This window comes from Tamandua tetradactyla, chromosome 13 (assembly GCF_023851605.1).
Source record: "Tamandua tetradactyla isolate mTamTet1 chromosome 13, mTamTet1.pri, whole genome shotgun sequence".
NCBI classification, from domain to species: Eukaryota; Metazoa; Chordata; class Mammalia; order Pilosa; family Myrmecophagidae; genus Tamandua; species Tamandua tetradactyla.
In genome coordinates this window covers 71098760-71119243 of record NC_135339.1, presented here as the reverse complement: position 1 = coordinate 71119243, position 20484 = coordinate 71098760, and the positions used below count along the sequence as shown (strand labels likewise).

Below are 20484 nucleotides of genomic sequence, written 5' to 3'. Positions count from 1 at the left end.
ATCCCAGGTGGAGGGGCCTCCAGGACCTCATCTGTATCCCAGATGGAGGGACCCTCCAGGACCTTATCTGTATCCCAGGTGGAGTGACCTCCAGAACCTCATCTGTTACTGCTCCCACACCTTTACTTGTGGGCCAGAGTCTGAGTCTAGGGCATGTTCTCTTTCTTGCTTTGCATATTTAAGAGAATGTTGACATTTTCCCCATAGGCATCCATTTGTTCTGATCAACACATTCCCTACCACACTATGCTGTCACCTTCCCCAAGGGATGGAGTAGGTGTGAATAACCAACCAGGAGAGGAACTTTGAATAAACAAGATGAAACATCCGAAAAAGGCATGATTTAATAAAGCAAAACTTTCTCCTCCTTTCTTTTCTCTGAATAATTTGTGAAAGTTCAAGAATAATTGAGAATAATGTTAATATTACTCCTAGGACAATGGATAAATCTTTGGATTATTTGTGATTAAGTAAACATAGTATATGTTGGTCAAAAAGAAAAGATTTTAACAAAGTTATACTAGAGTAATTTTTTGGCTTCAAAATGGAAAACACGGTTTGAGAAATGTCTTTAGTTACATCCTATCAGGAAATACAGAATAAATTTTAATGAGAAGCAGCCAGACTAGAGTTTATTCCTGGTGATGCTTTTCAAATGTAAATGTGCATAAGAAGATCCCATGTTTCTTATTAAAATGCAGGCTCTAACTCAGTAGGTGGGGGGTGGGGAACTGGGAGTGTAATGTGGGAAGAAACAAATTCTACCAGGGAAAATTAGGGACATCTTTCCAAAGAAGGCAATGTTTGAATGGACTCTTAAGAAGGGGAATGAATGTTCCACGTGGATGGATGCAGGAGTGTTTGGGTGGGAAAACTGGCAGTTTTGGTGAAATTGGGTGTCATTCATGTGGCAGAACATGGCACTGGGAAGAATTTGTTTTTCCATGAAAAAAATCAAAGGAAATCACTTGTGAAACAGAATCATAAGTTTTCCCATATTATTGGGAGGATCAGTACTCTTCTTCATCAAAGGGCAGACACAACTGTGCCCATCTTCTCCACCAGCTCTGGCCAGTCTTCAAGGGTTGCCTTCATGAAGTTTTGTTTTTTTACTAAGCATCTAAGCCAGAAGGTTCATTTTTCCTCCTCTCAACTCCAGGGCACTCACATTTAGTGAATATGTACTTTTTGCTTATAGGTTCCTGATTTGAAACATCTTTGTAGCATCTAAACTCTTAGCAGATTTCATTATACCCTAACCATTACATTCTAGCCAACACCCGTGGGCCAGGGACTGTGCAATTTTTGCTTCTCAAATTCCTTTATGTAATTCTCATCCATCATCCTTTTGAGGTGAACAGCATTATCACCAACCTCATTTTACAGAACAGGAATCTAAGGCTCTGAGAGGTTGCTTGTTCAGATAATAAGTGTTAACCCAAATCACTAAAACATAGAGTAGTGGAGCTGGGACTCATACTTGGGCCATCTGTGAAGCCAATGCAGTTAAATACCTCCTTATATTGAATGGAAGCATTGTTGGTTAGCAAATGTTGCCAATTCAAGGATGCTTCAAATTCTTTGAATTTCCTCCATCAGGCGTAGGGGTTTTATGTTACCTCCCCTTGAACTTTCATAGACTCTGTGACTACTTGGACCAATAGCACACAATGGGAATGATTGCCAGTTCCTGGGTCCAAGTCTTAAGAAATCAGAACATTCCTCTTGTATCTTAAAACATTCTATTTTGAAGCCTGAAGCCACCATGTTAGAAGTCTGATATCCTGTTATAGAGAACCTCTAGGGAGACCCTAAAACTACATGGGAAAGTTTCCTTACCCTAGCATTATAAGGAACAAAGTTGCCAGACATGTGAGTAAATGAGTAAAACTGATATAAGCCTCCAGGCCAGCTCAATACCTCACTGAATACCACTGAGTGACCTTAGTCAGTGCCATGGAGAGAAAAATCAGCTAGCTGAACTCTACCCAAATCCCTTTTCCAATGAAGTACTAACATGAGATAGTATGAAATCTTTGCTGCCTTAAGCCTGAGTTTTGGGATGGTTTCTTATGCAGTAGCAGATAACTGCAATAACCTATCATATTTGGAAACTTAGCTTAGGGCCCTGAAGGTGTTCTACCTTAGCAGGCACTCATGGCATCTTACAGGAGATATTATGGAAAGATGAAAACATAGATAGAAGTCAATTTCTGACTTTTCGATACTTTTTGTTTTTAGGCCAGTGGTCGGCCTTTGGTAGTGGTGGTGGCGGCAAGGTCGGTATAGTATATCATGATCTACGGGGTTATAGCTAAGTGGCATTATACGCAACTCCCCAGATGAATCTGATAGGTCCATGCCGTCTACCATGGAAATTAACCACCGTCTTTTGTTAGAGTTTTAGAGCTAGAGGGCTCTCATAATCATCTAGACTGACCATTTATTTTATAAAGAAAGAAACTGAAGCCATAGATGTTAGATCACTTGTTAATAAGTAGAATGCTGGAAACAGAATCCATAGAGGAATTAATTATAATGCTCTATCAGTGTATGCATACATACACAAATCAGTTACCAGAAATTGATACTGCTGCATTACTTATTAATGTTGCAGACTGAATGAATAAATTGTGATTCTCAATCAAGGGATATCTGAACTAATAGTGTTTTTTGAGTTTGGCTGAACATTAAATTCAGTTGCACTTATAAAAAAGTAAAAAGAAAAGTCACTGTTCAGGGTGCAAGCCTATAGATGATGATTTAATTGATTTGTGGGTGGTCCAAGCAATTGGACATTTTTCTTTTCTGTAAAGAATCTTAAAGAACCTTTTTTTTTTTTTTCTTGAAAGAACCTTTCTTTACTGTACAGTCAGGTTTGAGAACCACCTGGCTGATGGCTGTCATCCCTGACAAAAGTCCATTTGATACCTGAGGCAGCTCTATGATCTGTTAGAAAGCAGAAGGTAAAAGTTGAAAGATTCTACATATTCATTTCTCTGGTTCCAACCATAATTTATCCTCAGGCCTAGCATCACTCATCCATCTTCCTTCTCCAAAGGCAGAAAGAAGCAAAAGGCTCCTCTTCTGGCAGAGAGAATGGGAGGCCCAGGAAACCAATCAGACAGGTTCAGATATGAGCTCTTTATTTTTGATTCTTAGCCTCCTTACTATAAGGTAAGGTTGCTCAAAACCACTGAACTTCTCTGAAATTATTCTTATGTAAAATGAGTGTGGAAAGTGCTGGGGGAAGAAAGATAGGACATTGGTCCTCATATTTTAAATGGGCATAATAATCACCTAGGGCATTTTTTAAATGCAGATGTCCCAACCCCATGCCCAGGGATTATAGTACTGTATTAGGTTGATGTGTCTGTGTGTGGGGTGGGGTGGGGTGGGGGAGCTAGGAAAGTAGAGGTTTAATATGTTTCCTGGGCAGGAGGACATCCATCCTTCTTTAAGACATCATTCTTTGATAAACTCCACACTGGGGGGATATAATAGACTCAGATGAGCCAGGCAGAGTCTGCAGGAGACACATTATAAATTGGGATGTTAAAGACAATAAGTAGCAGTGTGACAGTAAAAGAGAATGGGGTGGAGGCCTGACGTGGCAAGCTATATACTGGTTTTTGAAGGTCATTTGCCTTGATCTTGGCCTTAAAATCAGAACTTAAGGCTTGCAAACCACCTCAAAGACCTCTAGCTATAGCAATTCCTTCCCTTCCAAATTCATGGGATCTCTGTTAACCCTTCATCACCCTGGTTGGTGTTGTGCTCTCTCAACCTAAGCTGACTGTGGCCCTTTGGAACATATGTGAGAAGTAATTTGGGGTTTTATGGTTTAATAAGGCTAAATAGTAACAATGGTGTTTGTCTCTCTTCAGTAACCATGCATAATTTTTATGATTTTTGATTCAAATAAAGTTTTACTTCAAAAAATTCTATTGTTTGAGACACATGTTCTTAACATGTACATGTCTTAACATGAACTTAACATACACTTAACCCTCAACACAAACTTTTTTGCTTAATTTCTTGGATAATAATTATACTTTGTCATCTTTCTCTTAGGCTTCAATGGAAGGTTCGAAATGCCAAACAGGACTAATACCTGGCTGTTGTAAGACTGTTCCACATAAAGTTGATAAATCATCCAGGCAGGAGTTATTTGTCATACATACATATATACTTGAATCAAATTGGTTTTGTGTGAAGAGTGTCCTGGATTTATTAGCTAACTGTTACTAAATAATTTACTATGCCCTCATTTGTTTGAAATATAATTCAAAAGGAACCCATAATAAGATTAATAATTGTATCTAGGACTAATGCATTGCAGGAAATGTAATTATAGCTCATTGCCATATCATAAAAGCTATTATGATGATTTCAATAGCCATATAGCTGCTGGTGTATTTCAAAATGGGTATAATAAACACCATTTAATAAAGTTTTTATTTCAAATATTTTAAAAATGGTTGAACTGGAGGCAGATAATGGGTAATGGCCTTATGGGATTCTCTATATTATTTCTTACAACTGCATGTTAAACAAAAATTATCTCAAAAATTTTTTAAAAATTAAAATGTTGATATCCTCCATTGCTACATACATCACTAGCCTCTCCTAGACCTCTCAGCTTCTGTGGGATAAAGAGCAAATAATAATAACCTTATGTGTGTATTAGCAAAGCTTTTGATTTTTCCTGAGGCCCTGACTGAATTCTGATACTTTAGGAACCAATATATCTACACAGGACATCTCTGGAATGCTTTAGTAGTCAAAGAAAAATATGTCACTTGGTGTTATAAAACCCAGGGGCAAAGATATGTGCTGATTTGAAATAGTGGATGATTTCAGTGGTTTCTCTGTATTAAGGCCAATGAGTTAGTTTTTGCTCAGAAGTTCCAGAAATAAGAGGAGTGCCAGTATTTAAGTGTACAAGCTCTGGAGTCAGCTGTTTGCCTCCCCATCTTGACCCTGCAACTTCCTATTTATGTGACCATGGACATAATTCTTAACTTTCCTTTGCCTCAGTTTTCTCATTTTAAAATAGAGTTAATCATAGTACCTATTGTTTAAGATTCCTGGGGGAGGGAGGGGGGAATTAAATCAGAGAATATACATACCTGACATTTAATTTGCTCTTGGAAATGAATATTTTGGGGTGGAGGCATCTTAGGATCATAGGATTGATATGATCAATCATAGGATTGATAAGATCCTATTACTCCAAAATATTCTGTTAAGAGAGAAAGATGGTATTACTGGGCCTTTCTATCTTTAGGCTCTGCCTTACCTAATTCCTGGATCAGTCCTGACCACAGCATGGAGCTCATCAGCACACTCAGCCCTTTGGATAATGGAATCAGGAATGAGTCTTCCTGTCATAGATCCAATATTAGCTGTGCCTGTTTTGTGGTCTGGGATGCCTGAGTATAACCTTCACAATTCTAGCTTGCTGCTATGTTGACTTTGCCTTTGTTTCTCCCCCTTGTACCTGGTGGTGCTTTGCTCTGTACTTGGTCTGTTGTTGGGAACAAAGCATGTCCTTGGAACCCTGACCTTCTACCCTGCCCTTGCCATCACCCTCTTATATGGAAGTGAATTCTGTCCCTTCATTGCCAGCTACAGGTTGGCGTCTTTTTGTAAATGGGCTGATTACCCAGAGCCATGGCACATCTGCCCAGCTGGGCTAAAGCATGCCCTAACATTTCTGGAATAGATCTTTACAAATAACAGATTCTGCCTGCAACTCTTCTGAGTTCACCATGCGTTTACACACACTGTTATGGAATGCTAGCTGTGTGCACAGGTCAGTCCTTCATCCTTTCTCTAGGCCCAATCAAGACATTCTCCTCATGTGGTGGCTTATATCCCAGCAGGCACTATAAATTAGGTTGTTGAATTCTCTTGTATCTATCAAAAGGGTTTTGGATGATGAGATCATGGAGAAGTTGTAATATGTCCCCCACCCCCACCCCAAGCCCTCTTTGCTCTGTGCCCAAGAATCTCACTAGCAAAGAGGGTCTTAAGAAACATAGTTTGATTGTATTATATTTGAAAATTGTCAGAATTAATTCTAACAAAAACGACAAAAAAACTTGGTCACCATGTCTACCTTATCTTACTTGCCTGCAACATACATAAGGGTTGTGTAGCATTTGTTGGCAAATTAGTCATCAAAACAAGCTCGATGCATTCTTTCTGTTTTATTTTCCTTATTTTTTCTGAAAGTATTAATTTTATCCATCATGTAGATCTCTTCCATATTGTTCCATTAAGCCGCTTTCCTTGGGAATTGATTGTTCTATGTCTTGAGCTTTCTTTAAACGATTTTTGCCTTCTTTGGGACTTGGTAATTTGAGTTCCTTTGGTCACCCCCAGAGCAAATTCATTTGCATATTTTCTGCAATTGATCTTTGTAGATCTTATTTCTTTAGCTGTCTTTCCATCAGAAATTTCTTATAATAACTTTTCCTGTAATGATAGCTTTTGATATTGTGCTTTATTTTTACTCAGCATGTTACTGACCCAAATAAGGGGCTAGAATATTTGTAAAGCACACATTTGACAAAAGACCAGTATTTAGAATAAAGAACCCTCAAATTCAACAATGAAACAACACACCCATACACACACACATATACAAAACAAGCAACAAGCAATCCACTTAGAAAATGGGTCAAAATAGGCATGACCATTTCAATGAAGAGGATATAATGATAGCAAATAATCACATATAAAGATGTTCAAAATCATTCACCATCAGGCAAATACAAATTAAATCCACAATGTAATATCACTATGTACCTGCCAGAATGGTTAAAATGAAAAATAGTGATATTACCCAATTCTGGCAAGGATGCAGAGAAATTGTACCACTTGTGCATTGCTGGTGGGAATGTAGAACAATCACTCTGAAAAGCCATTTGGCAGTTTCTTATCAAACTAAATATGTAATAATCACAGTGCCCTGCAATTGCATTCCTGGGCATTTATCATAGGACATGAAAACTTAAGTTCACACAGAAACCTATACACAAATGTTTACAGCAGCTTTATCTTAAATAGTCAAAACTTTGAAGCAGTCTAGTAGTCCTTCAACAGGTGAATGATTAAACATACTGTGGAGTACTACTCAGCAAGAATGAGGGGTAAACTATCGATACACGCAGCCTCTTAGTGAAATCTCCAGAGGTTTAAGCTGAACAACAGCAATAGAACACACACACACACACACACACACACACACACACAAACACACAAACATGTAGAGCTACCATCATACCAATTTCAATTAAAAATAAAAAGCAGGGGGTGCGAGTGTAGTTCAGTGGTAGAATTCTTGCCTGCCATGCTGGAGACCCGGGTTTGATTACCAGCCCATGCACTTTCCAAAACATTATATACTGAGTGATTCCATTTATATAACATTTTTGAAATGACATTTTAGAAATAGATTGTTAATTGAAAATAGTTAAGTATAGGGAATAGGTGGTGGGTGGGAGGTTGATGCAATTATAAGAAGCAACAAAAAGGGATTCTTGTGATGATGGAAGTTTAGTATCTTGACTTGGCAGATACACACACCTGCACATCTGATAAAATTGTATAGAACCAATCACATACACACCACATACACACAAATGAGTACAAGTTAAACTGGAGAAATCTATATAAGATAGGTAGATTGTATCAAAAGTCAATATCCTGGCTATGATAATATACTATAATTTTGAAATATGCTACCATTGGGGAACTGGGTAAATGGCTTAAGAGATCTCTCTGTGTTATTTCTTACAATTGCATGTGAATCTACCATCATACCAATTTCAATTAAAAATAAAAAGCAGGGGGTGCGAGAGTAGTTCAGTGGTAGAATTCTTGCCTGCCATGCTGGAGACCTGGGTTTGATTACCAGCCCATGCACTTTCCAAACAAACAAAGATACAAAAAATTCAACAAATGGTGCTGCAATAAAGGGATACCCACATGGAAAAAGAATAAAAGTGACCCCACTATACAGCATACAAAAATAAAATAAAATAAATTAAGAGAGGTCACAGCCAGAGCAATCAATGTGGTTGGCAAACAGCATAGTGGTCAGTATAAGAAGTCGGTTTTGTGGTCTGTGAGATGTGTGGTGCAGTAGGAGGGGCTCCATGTTTGTATGGGGCCATGGCTCAGATAGATTATAGTAAATTCATCCAGCTGTTCTCTCTGTGAGTATGCAGGAAACCTCAGAGTTCTGATCCTTGCTCTGCTGCCCTAGAATGAAGTGGTTCTCTAATCAGATATGCCCTACACTGCTGATCTAAAGGCATAGCGGGAGAAAATTGATGTTTCTGCAGATTGGGGAAGGTAAACACAACGTCTGATATTGCTTGGATTTGTCTGGGGTCCTCCCCATGTAGAATTTTTTGTGGTTTTGGTAGGGTTCATCTGAAGAGAGGACCTAGGGGGTTTGCAAGCCTTGGGACTAGCAAAAGTAAAGATTTTATATGAGATAAAATTAATACATACTCATAGGACAGATGAGATGTTCGAATAGATCTATCTAAAACCCAAGGTATAGAACCTGATACATAGAGGTGGTCAGTAAATATAAGCTAGTATCACTTTTATTATTTGTAATTTGTTAGCTGATTTGAACATTGCCACAGCTAACTTTTATCCCTCCCAAATGATTGGGGTCTTTTGAGGTTAAAATAAAGCCAGACATAATTCCAAGGTGAAGATTTTGGGAAAATGTAGAGAATAAAATAGCCCTGCTCTTTCCTATAAGAATATTAGTGTGAACATACAGTTTGCCTTTCAAAACATACTCTGGCTTCAAACTCACTCGGGCAAATAAGAGAGAATTTGAAATTCTATGCAAAGTCACCCAAATGTTAATATGATGTTGCTACAAGCCCTTTGCAACTTCTAGGGCTTCAATAGTAAATCAATTCCTTCCTGCTAAAAGGAAACTGAAGAGCTTGTAAACATCTCCCAACTGGAATCCAGCAGAGCATCTTCCATCTGTTTAAGACCTCAGAATAGTGTCAATCAATTGACACAATTGAGGAAGACAAACATTTAATTTGTACTTTTAAAGCTGCAATACACAGTTTTTTTTCCCTGCTAACACCTCTATTTTTGTCTTCTTTTTATCCACAAAGATCAAGTCCTTATTTAGATTAAAATAAAAAGATGTCTTTTCAAATGAAAGCCATTTATGAAGCACATTTATGGGAATGTACTTAAACAAGGATATACTTTCTAATTAGTTCTTTTCAGTTGCTCCCATTGCATAATTAAAGCTCATTTAGGTGAATTCAAATGAAGAACTGTCTTCTTTATTTTTTAAATTATCATTTAAAGTGGTTTTAAAATGGACATTATCTTAATTATCCTTTCTTAGAAATGAGCTTGCGTGATTAAATGGAGAAGGGAAAATCTCCCTGGTTGATGCAGATTTGTTGTCATTTTGTTCATTTATTATTTTTTGGTTTTAGTATGTTTTTGGCCCTGGGACTTATTATCTGATCTTTAATTTGTAACAAATCCTGTTAATTTACACTTCTTCACATCGAATCTTCAGGGATAATCAGAGGAGGTTCCCTGGCAGGAAAGCATGGAAGAGTATTTCCCCAAACCCACACCCCATCTTCTAGACTGAATAATGCCCAGTACAAAGACATGTTTAAGCATTATTCCCCAGTCCTTTGGATGTGAACCTACTTGTAATAAGATCTTTGCAGAGGTTATTAGTTAAGGTTAGGCCAACCTGAATCAGAGTGGGCCTTGATTCTGTAAGACTGGAATCCCTATAAACAGGAACTTTGTACACAATAGTAGAAGACAGGCGGGGAGAGGGACCGCCATGAGACAGAGCCAGAGATTTAAAATTGCTGGCACCAGAACACTGCAGACTTCACAGAAAAAGCATGATCATGCCAACACCTTGATTTTGTACTTCTAGCCCCCAAAACTATGAGACGATAATTTACTGGGACTTCAAGCAACCAGTATATGATATTTGTTATAAAAGCTCTGGCAAACTAGGATACCAAGCCAAAGACAAGACATTCCCACCAGCTCTAAGCTCTCAAATCCCACAATCCATTTATTCTATTTATTCACAATAAAAACCAAGCAATGGGTGACCTTGAAAATTAGGATAAGTTCTGACCATCCCTGGCTGAGGCAGCAGCATGGTGATAAGAAACTGAGGAACCCAGGATAACTTTGAGATGTAAGCTCCCTTTTTGATGCTTTCATCTGAAAGTTCTCACTCAAGGTGACTAAAGAGAAATTTTGAATGACTTAAAAATGTAAATGAGGATCATGCCCACAATGAATGTGACAAGTATAAGCCCCCTTCATTCTCCCTCCCATAATATTCTCTCTTCTTTCTGGCCCAGCTGTGGGTCTCACCAGCAAACTCTTTCCTTTGCATTTTGGGGCTTTGCACCTTGGGCATCCTTGTGGGTACCACTGAGAGAAGCATTGTTCTAAAAGGGGATTCAAAAAGTGAGGGATTCATACTCAATTTATTTAAATATTAACTAATTGCAGTTTTATTTATTTTTGAACAGGTAATGCAGTTTCATAGTTTAAGATCCAAGACATCAAAGGATATAAAGGAAAAACTCTCTCTTCCACTCCTGTGCTCCAGCTACCCAGTGTTCCCCCCAGAGGTAACCACTATTATTAATTTCTTGTCTATTTTTTCAGATGTATTTTATGTATGAACAAATAAGAATATGCATATTATTGTTTTTACTTCTTTCATAAAATATAGATTTGAATCTATATTTTGTTTGTTTTTATTAGTGATGCATCTCAAAGATCATTATTCTTTTCTTTTTAAAAGCTGTATAGTATTTAATCCTGTGGATGTGATATAATATTTACTACAGTCCTTATTATGGACATTTACATTGATTCTAACCTTTGCTTCAATGAAAATAGCCTTGCATTTACATATTTTCAAACATGTAGCAGTATAACTGTAGGCGGAATACCTAAAAAGGAATTGCTACATCAAAGGGTATGTGCATTTACCATTTTGACAGATATGTCAAATTGCTTCACCTAAAAAATATTCCAGTTTATACTTCTACCAGTAATGTTTGATAATTGTTTTCGTGGAGTCCTATTAAACAGTATGTAATCATTTTTTGTCTTTGTCAAAAAGTAGATAAAAAAGTATTTCATTGTAGTTTTAAAATTTGTACCTAGAATGGAGTGTGACCACTTATTGTTATTTTTAATTGCACACTATTTATTTGCATGCATATGCTACATATCTGCAATGCATAGTGCACACAGTCTACCACTGCTGGGCAAACATTATTTATGTCATAATTGTAATCCCTCCTATAAGGTCATTGCAGTGCAGCATGGGGCTAAAGCAATGGATTGTAACATCCACAGTAACAGCCACAGTACTGTGTAGCTGTAACATGCACAGTACTGTGGGGCCTCTATGGAGAAAAAGATCACACATATTCCAATGAGAGTTCATCAGGAAAGAATTCATGGAGAAAGTGACTGTGGAAATGGGCCCTAAAAGATGGGATTGGAAATGTATTAGACATTCCAGGAATGCTGTGTGAAAATGTACAGAAGTCAACAGATTGTTGAGGAGTAGTAATGATTAAGTGCAGAATTCCTAGGAAAAAGGAAGGAGAAATATGTTTACAGTGGGGATGTGAGGCAGATTATGAATGGTCTTGACTGAGAAATGTGCAGAAGGTGGAAGCCTTAGCAGAATCTTGGAATCTGGGAGGTGTTACATACAATAATTAAAATAATGCTTTGTGAAAATCAGCCAACCCTCCAAATTGAGGATATTCATGGAAATTAAAGTCTATTCATCAACTTCTCATAAAGCAGTCAATTTTGCACTAGGATACAAGGAAGAAAAGTTAGATATGCCCTCCAAGAGCTTCTTGCTTTATGTATGTGTGTGTGCGTGTATGCGTATGTGTAAAGAGGAGGTGGGAAATTAATGAAATTGATTTTAAGTCCTCTCCCTGGAAACTGGAATCTGTTAGTATTGTGATATTAAAAAAACAATAATTGGTGGCTTTGGTTATTTCATCTTGATTTTTTTACTCATAAACATCATGCCAAATACCATGATGTTTCCATCTGACTGTAGTGCAGTGTTGGAGGGAGATTCTTGAATGTTCCCAAGCATCTACATTGTCCTCTTAAGCCCACATTGGGGTTTGGGTGGGAAGAGATGTTGTGAGAATTTCAGGGGTGGGACAGGAAGTGCATGCTCAGTTACCTGGATCCTTGCCTATATTTTTCTCCTTCTGAAACCTCCTGGATGACATCTGATCACAAATGCACTTTAAAATATATCTATCATGTAAATTAATGTGGTCAAAAGTTATGAATAAATGATCAAACTACATTCTAATTGGCTTTTTAAACTGGCATAATTAAGTAATATACAAAAGCACCGATCTTGAATGCTTTTCACATCTTGTCGAGTAATCACACACCCACTATTCTTCATCTTGCTGGTTGTAGCTTATAAATGTGACTCCTTACTCACAGAAACTGAGGAGAAGGTCATTAATCATGGCTGTCTTTGACTGCTCTGATCTTCAAAGGTCAGAGTTGACATTTTAATATAGAATCTGGGCATATCTATTCATTCGTTTTATTTTATTTCCCTGGAATAGCAATCCTGGGAGAACAGGGGCATGCATGTTGGCAAAACCCTCTAAGTAACAGATGGCATCAGTATTTCCTTTAGAATAATGTAGCTGAGGCTCCCAACCTACCTAGCTAGTCAGAGAGGGAGAAGCATTTCACCAATAAGGACGGATAAACAAAAGGAGGGCTACAGCCATCCTTATAATCCTTTTATCCTGATAAAAGAAGCAGGTGATTTAAAATAGATCTGACTTGAAAGCTTTCATGAGGGTTGTCATTTTCAAGATGTAGTGAACTAAATTTCCAAAAACGTTTTAGTAGGAGAAAATCGCAGCAATTTCCTGTGGTTGGATTAAAAAGTAATGAGAAATGGCTTCAGGTGTGGAGAAGGGTCTATATGGAGAAAAGACTTCGGCTTCAGTGATGCTGAGTGCATTGTATATGCAGGAAGGTGATGGTTATGTTTATATGAGCGATAAAGAATGTAGATCAGAATTGAGTCAGAAGCACAGAATCTCTTGATGCAGGTGATTGAAGGCCAGGTTATTTTTAGCATAGCCTTCTAGAAGTCCTGATTACTCTTTCTAACACACTGTGATTTGGTTATAAGGAAGGTATGCTTGTTTGAAACTGTTATGTACCCCAGAAAAGCCATGTTCTTTTAATCCAATTACAATTGTGTGGGGGCAGACCTATTGTTGGGTGGGATTTTTTTGAATAAGTTGTTTCCAAGGAGATGTAACCCACCCAATTGTGGGTAGGAACTTTTGATTAGTTTGTGTCCATGGAGATATGTCTCCTTTGGTTCAAGGTGTATCACTTCCTGAACTCTTTTAAGAGGGAATCATTTTGGAAAACCTTCAGGGCCAAAACAGACAGAGATGTTTGGAGAAACAGAAAGAAAATGCCCCCAACAAAGCTGTTTGAGACCAGAAGCCAAAGAACGAGCAGATGCCAGCCACATGCCTTCCCAGCTGACACAGGGGGGATGCCATTGGCCTTTCTTGAGTCAAAGTATTTCTCTCCAGATGCCTTAGTTTGGACATTTTTATGGCCTTAGAACTATAAACTTGTAACTTAATAAATTCCCTTTATAAAAGCCAACCTATTTCTGATATGTTGCATTCAGGTGGCATTAACAAACTAAAACAGGAGGCTGTTATTGGATTAGTTTGGTGGTTGTCATGTGTGAAATCAGGACTGGATCCATTGACCTCTCAAGTTCTTTTTCTATGACTTTGAGATTTGTTAAATTATTTTGTACCATATTTATCAGATGCTATATATACTTGGTGTTCTAAAGAACAAATACAATCTTCTCCCAAAAGAATCAAAGATTTTCTTTAGAAGTAAGGGATCATAAATCCTGGTAGGGTTTACCAGTAGGGTTGGGAAAATGTATGTATTTTTATGGAAACAGTAAATGGTATGCATATAATGATTTTTATAATTTCTAATAATTTTTCATTTCTCTATCAAAAAATGAAAATGTTTAAATCTTTATGTAAGCCTTATGTGTTTCGTTTGATACCTTGGACTTGTGAAAAGAGTTTATCGTGTTTTTTCTCTAGTCCACCTCTGCTGTTAACTAAAATTATGCAACAAAAACTTTAAATTTGATATTTCAAAAGCATTTTTCTTCCTGGATCATGAGGGCTAGTTCTTAATTTTGGCTCTTGAAATGATGCAATGTCTGCTTTTTGGGAAATGATTCTCTTACATTTTAAGATAAGATAAATGTAAAAGATAAGATAAGAGATCTCTTATCTCTAGCATAAGTCTCTAACATTAAGTGGCAAAAAAAAATCAAATTTTAGTGATGCTGAGTTTCATTTTGCAGCTTGGTCTTCGTAGTTTTGGTGTGGTAGGGATTTTAAAATCTATTTTTAAAACGTATTGACTAAGATTCAGGAAAATATCCAAAGTTGATGGATAGAGGCTGTATTTGATTGTATCATGAACAAAAAGGATAGGAAATGCAAGAAAGTCATCATATAACAAAAATGGAGGAAGGGGAGTTAGAAATCAAATGTCATACCCTGTTGGCTAGAAGTGTGAGAATAGATTCCAGTAATGCAGGTAGATGTCTGATAAGTGAGAGAGATTACAAGGAGAGTCCCAAATGGTTGGCTGGTCAGACATATCATAAATAGTGGAATTCCCTCCATCTTTGATAGGATCATTTTTAGAATCAAAGGTATCCCCTTGATTTCACAATGAGCAAAGGCAAATATAAAGAGGAAAACAAGAACACAAACAACTATGCCATATTTTATTGGAACATGGTATATACCAATCCCATTGTTAGGTGTCCTGCATGTACTTGTAAAACTTTTATGGACTCTATCTTTTACAGCCCTTAAGATATGACTCAAAAAATCGTCACCACGTCCCTATGAGATTCATGTGATAGTTAAGTTTATGCATCAACTTGGCCAGGTTATGGTGTCCAGTTGTCTGGTCAAGCAAGCATTGGCCTGATTGCTACTCTGAGGAAAATGTATTTTGTGGATTTAAATCTTTAACCTGTTGATTGCATCTATAGTTGATTATATCACAGTCAGCAAAGGTGATTGCCTTTTGCAATGAGAGAAGTCTCCTGCAATAAACTGAAGGCCTTAAAGGGAAAACTGATCATTTCAGGAGTCAGAAAGAAGAATTTCTATCTTTACTTTTCCCAGCTAACTTCTCCCAGAGAATTCATTGAAAACCTTTACCTTAGCTCCCACTTGCAGCCTGCCCTATGGAATTCGGACTTGCTAATCCCCATGGTTACATGATCCAATTTCTAGAATAAATATTATATATTTATACTATATATTTAATTATACAGATATAGATATGGCCTGTCAGTTCTATTTCTCTGGAGAACGTTGAATAATATATAATTAAATTTAATTTCACTGTTGATTTTTAATTTCTCATTATTGATTGCTAGAAAATTTAAAGCTATATGTATGACTAGGATTTAATTTTTATTTAACCCTGTTAGTTTAATGGAAAGAGAGCCATTGAAAAAGTGATTACAAGTAGAAAGACTGTTATGAAAGGGAAATTTTAAGGGGACGTCTGATGTTATTATTTCTGGTTTTTGTGCAAACAGATGATGAAAGTGAAATTCCTAAGAGTTTGTTAGGCAGAGGCGAGAGCAAGAATCTGAGACTTCAGACTCCTGGTTTAGAGCTTTGCCATCTTATAACTACCCTCACTGGATGTAAAGGACTATGGCTTCTATCATTTCTTAGCTACTTCAAAGGTTTTTTGGCAACTTTGAGAGTCTAAACAAAGCCATGGACACTCTTTTCAGAGGAAAAAAATAACACTTATGAGCTATGGTAAATCTATTGTTTTGTCTGTAAAATTTCCATCTACACTTCTGGTTAGAGCAGATGGTCTCTCCTTTTGGGAAAATACCTGTCCCCTACTCACAGTTCTTGTCATTGAGGGGAAGGGTTACTTATCTTTCTAATCAGAGTGATTGGTTCAGGCATGGGTGTTTTACTCTAGTTGGTCCAATCTGAAGATTCTGGAAAGAAGCCCCTCTTTCTCCTGAACTCAAGGCAGGAAAAGTCTAAGACAGGGGATTTGGAGGCTGTGACACGGAAATAGCTGGCCTAGTGTAAGAGATGGAGAAGAAGAGAAACGCTTTGGTATCACTTCAGCCTCTGGATCTAGCCCTGCCTGAAATTAATTTATAAGTTGGGGTATTCAATACATTCATTTGAGATGAATTTTCTGACATTTTCAACAGAAAGAGCCCTGACTGTTATCCAAGCTACACACAAAGGGGGGTTTATAGTCATGATTTGGCACATCCAAAGATTCCAGTTTAAGGATCCCTGGCTTACATCAGTGATGTGCTGGGAGAGTGGGTTTTCAGCATTTGAACAGTGTAGTTCATTAATGTGAATATCTTCTTCAGCAATCATCATGTGCACTTGTTTGGAAAGGGTGGGATTTATGAATCAGAGGTTCTAGTTCTTCTCTTTTTCCTGGAAGATTACCAATAACTTGTAACAATTAGTCCAGTGGTTCTAAATTTAGACATTGTTAAATCACCCATGTATTTACAATGTGATGGTCTTTTAACCATACTTAGAGAATACTGAAATAGGATTGTATTATTTTGACTTTTCTCCACTCCCAGTACCCCCTTCCTCTACCCCACCACTGCCGGCATAACCTCAGAACCACTATTAGAATTTATTTCGTGTATAAAATTAAATTATAGACACAATAAAGTAGCTTCTGGGATTTGATCACATAGGTCCCACTATGAATAATATTTGGGAATATTGAAGCAGACTGAGTCTGTGGTTACATCTGAAATCTGAGTTTGGAAACTATGAAAATAAGCACAGAGTTCACCCAACTTGTGTGTGAGGGAAAGAGCTTTTTGTGGCTTGAGAGCTCATCAAAACCAAGGTGGATTTGTGGGCATCTCTCTGCCTTAGAAGGCAGCTGAGGGGATGCAAGACAGATGACCAGAGATGTGACAGACTACTTGCAGCATTACATCTATTACTAGTGGGTTTGTACTAGGTGTATGCTTGAGCTTCTTTCTAGAAGCAAGTACACCAGAGATGTCCAGGTTCAGAGGGGCCTAATAGTTTCTAGCTGTCAAAGCTGGAGAGAAGCATTTAGGAATTTACAGAAGAGTCACTGAATATGACCATTAAAGGAAGGGGCTACTCCAGATGCTTGGAGTAACAGCTAGGAAGTCAAAGTTGCAGTCTTATGAGGGCAATTGCTGAGCATCAATCACCACAGGTACTATTGTGCACAAACTTTGGGCCAGCCTTCCACTAGCTCCAAGAGGGAAGCTGGAAGAGTTCTCCTGCTCTAGAAGATCTTGCAGTCTAGAAGCAGAAAGAAGATGTGTGCCTGGAACACAATACCACAAAACAAGAGGAACACGTCAAGTGTCATGCGACTTGAGAGGAACTACGTGTAACTAGGAAACCCAGGAATACTTCATGAGAGAGCGGTTCATTGAGTAGGGCCTTGAAGAATGAGAACAATTTTAGTGGTCTGAGATCTTAAAAGGGTATTTGAGTAGAAAAGAGCAGAAGTAAAAGTCTAGAAACTGGAAAGCACAGGTTTGTTTGTGTCCTGATCCAGTATGTGGATTTGTGCAGGAAGCTGAGAAAACTTCAGTGATCAGTGTCTGATGGTGAATGGCCTTCATTTCCAAATTTTGGCCAGTGGGGAGTCCTTGAAGATGTCTGAGCAGAGAGGTGTGATGGGCAGAGCCAGCTGTAGGAACATTGGTCCAGTCACAGGAGTCCTTAATATGTAAGAAGAGATTGAACCCATAACTGAGGCTTGAAAAGGATCTTGAGAGGAAGAGATTTTTGTTTGTTTGTCTGCTAATGGGATGAAGAGAACACATATGACCTAGTGTGCTCCATTCAGCTCACTTATCATGGATGAATTTTCTCCATTTTAGTTCTTCTTGTTCTCAGTATGCCAGGGACTGGACATATTTGCTCTTTCTGAGAATGACAGTTTTTGTGTTTACTTTTTTAGTTTCATGTTTATAGAGAAAAGAATATCATAGTTATTTTAAAGGATTGGGATATGAGGTTCATAACATAGTTTCAAATCCCAGTTTACAATTAACTGGTCCTGTGGCCTAGGGAAAGGCACTTGAACTCTCTCAGCCTTAAATAACTCACCTTTCCAACAGGGATAACACAATCTGGCTCTGAGGGATTTTTGTGAAAATTTAAATACTCTAATCTCTTATTTAAAACCTTTAGTCCAGGAACATGGTACAAGTCTCAAAAAGTGTGTGATTGATGATGACTCTCATCTCCTCATTGTGAATTAAGTGATAAAGACTCATCTGCATGCTTTTAATATGAATATAGTTGGGTGGCCTTAATCAATATGTTTGGTTCAGTTTCAGTAAGGGAGGCAGTGATACCACCCTGAGTTCATTGGAAGTGTCTTTGATTTTCCTGGATTAGCCCACTTGGAACCAAGGGATAATGGTTCCTACATTAATTTCCAGATATTATCTCAATTCAGATGAATATGTATATGTGTTTAACACTCATTGAAGAAATTATAATCGCTTACTAGGCAAATTCCCCACATGACTGAAAACCAAATACTTGACTTACAAGATGCACTTTTTTATGTGGCTAACATTTATTGAGTCTTTACTCTGTGACAGGCACTGCATTAATACTTCTTTTCATGTAGTGTTTACATATACTCTATAACATAGTTAGGATTTTAATCCCTATTTTATAGACACGGCAGGCTAATTTGCCTAGTCACACATCTAATAATTGTTGGAGCTGTGGTTCTGTCCCGGCCATTGCCATTTCAGAACCCTGTACTCACTGTAATTTTGAATGCCTTGATGGGATGTTTTTTGGATCTCAGAGCATTAGCAGTGTTGATTTCAGTACAAGTGTCACCTTTTACCTCACGGGCCACTTCTGGTTCTATAGGTATGGAGTAACGGATATGCTTTTATCAAGCTAAATTTGTGGCACCCTGCTTAACCTTAACCTGTTTTAGTTTCCTGAGCTTCTCAAGCAAATACCATGAAATAGGTCAGATAAGACAATGGAAATTTATTTGCTTAAGGTTGTGAGGCTAAAAGAAAGTTCAAATCAAGGCATCATCAAAAGGCAATGCTTTCTTTCCAAAGACTGTTGTTCTGGGGCTGGCTGCCAGTAGTCCTTGGTCCTTAGCTTGACATATGGCAAGGCACATGGCAGCATCTTCAGATCTCTCCTTCCTCTTGTGGGTTCCATTGATGTTCATCTTCTTGCTTCCTGTGGCTTTCTCTTTCTCTCTCTCAACTTCATTTCCCTTATAAAGCACTCTAGTAAGACCCATCCTGATTAAGGTGGGTCACACCTTCACTAAAGTAACCCCATCAAAAGGTCCTACTTGAAATTGGTTCATACCCACAGAAATGGTTTAGATTGAAGAACTTGTTTTTCTGGAGTTCAGATAGTTTCAAAACCAATACAAGTCCCATTCCTTGAGACACATGGATATGCCACCCTCCCTTGCAATACCTACTCATGATGGTTGGGCTTGCTCAGTTAAGCCCAGGAATGGGAGGATATTTTGTTGTTAACCTTGTCCATCAAAAAGTGTTCAACTGGTAGAGGGGAGAAGGTGCCAATATGGTGGCTTAGTGAGGTATGAGATTTAGTTTGTTCTCCAGAACAGCTACTAAATAACCAGGAACAGTACAGAACAACTTCTGGGGCCATGTCAGTGACCAGACACACAGCGTAATCCAGTCTGGACCAGTTGCGAGCCCCCCAGCACTGTGAGTTCCCCAAGCCATGGCGGCTGGCACCCCTCCCCCACAGGCTGCTTCCCAGAGGGGAAAGGAAAGAGACTTTACCAGCAGCAGGGGCTGAGAGCAACTAAGCTTCAAGTGTGGGATTAATTCACAAATTCTGACTACTAAATATAGGCCCCCTGCTCAGGTGAACCTGGTCAAAGTGGAGGTTGCTATTTTTTGCTCCAGTGCCAGGGTGGGGGCTAGTGCAGGGCTGATGGAAAAGGAAAAAAAAAGAAACAGAGGTTTTTGTGGCTGTGTTTCTACAAAAGCTTGACTGCCTTTGGATACAGCAGCAGGGCTTCTCAGGCTGCAACAGCCCCAGGCATAGGCAGAAACAAGCTTATTTGAGAGCTTGTCTGGAGCTTATGCCTTCCCCAGGGGAGGGGTGAGGCCCAACTCAGGTGGAATCCCTCCCTCAAGGAATTCAGACTTCAGGGCTTGGAAATTTGAAGCCATTAAAGCCAGCCTACAACCTCTCCTCTGTCTCCACCATACCC

The 20484-nt window shown here is 38.3% G+C and overlaps 1 long non-coding RNA gene across 3 annotated transcripts in view; it reads left to right on the top strand.

Moving 5' to 3' along the window:
- LOC143653224 (uncharacterized) overlaps window positions 1–20484 on the top strand; it is a 108247-nt gene that overhangs the window by 14482 nt on the left and 73281 nt on the right. For all 3 annotated transcript variants that reach the window (XR_013161173.1, XR_013161172.1, XR_013161174.1), the window contains exon 3: window positions 10587–10688. This is a non-coding gene — a long non-coding RNA (uncharacterized LOC143653224). The remainder of the gene's footprint in view (window positions 1–10586; window positions 10689–20484) is intronic.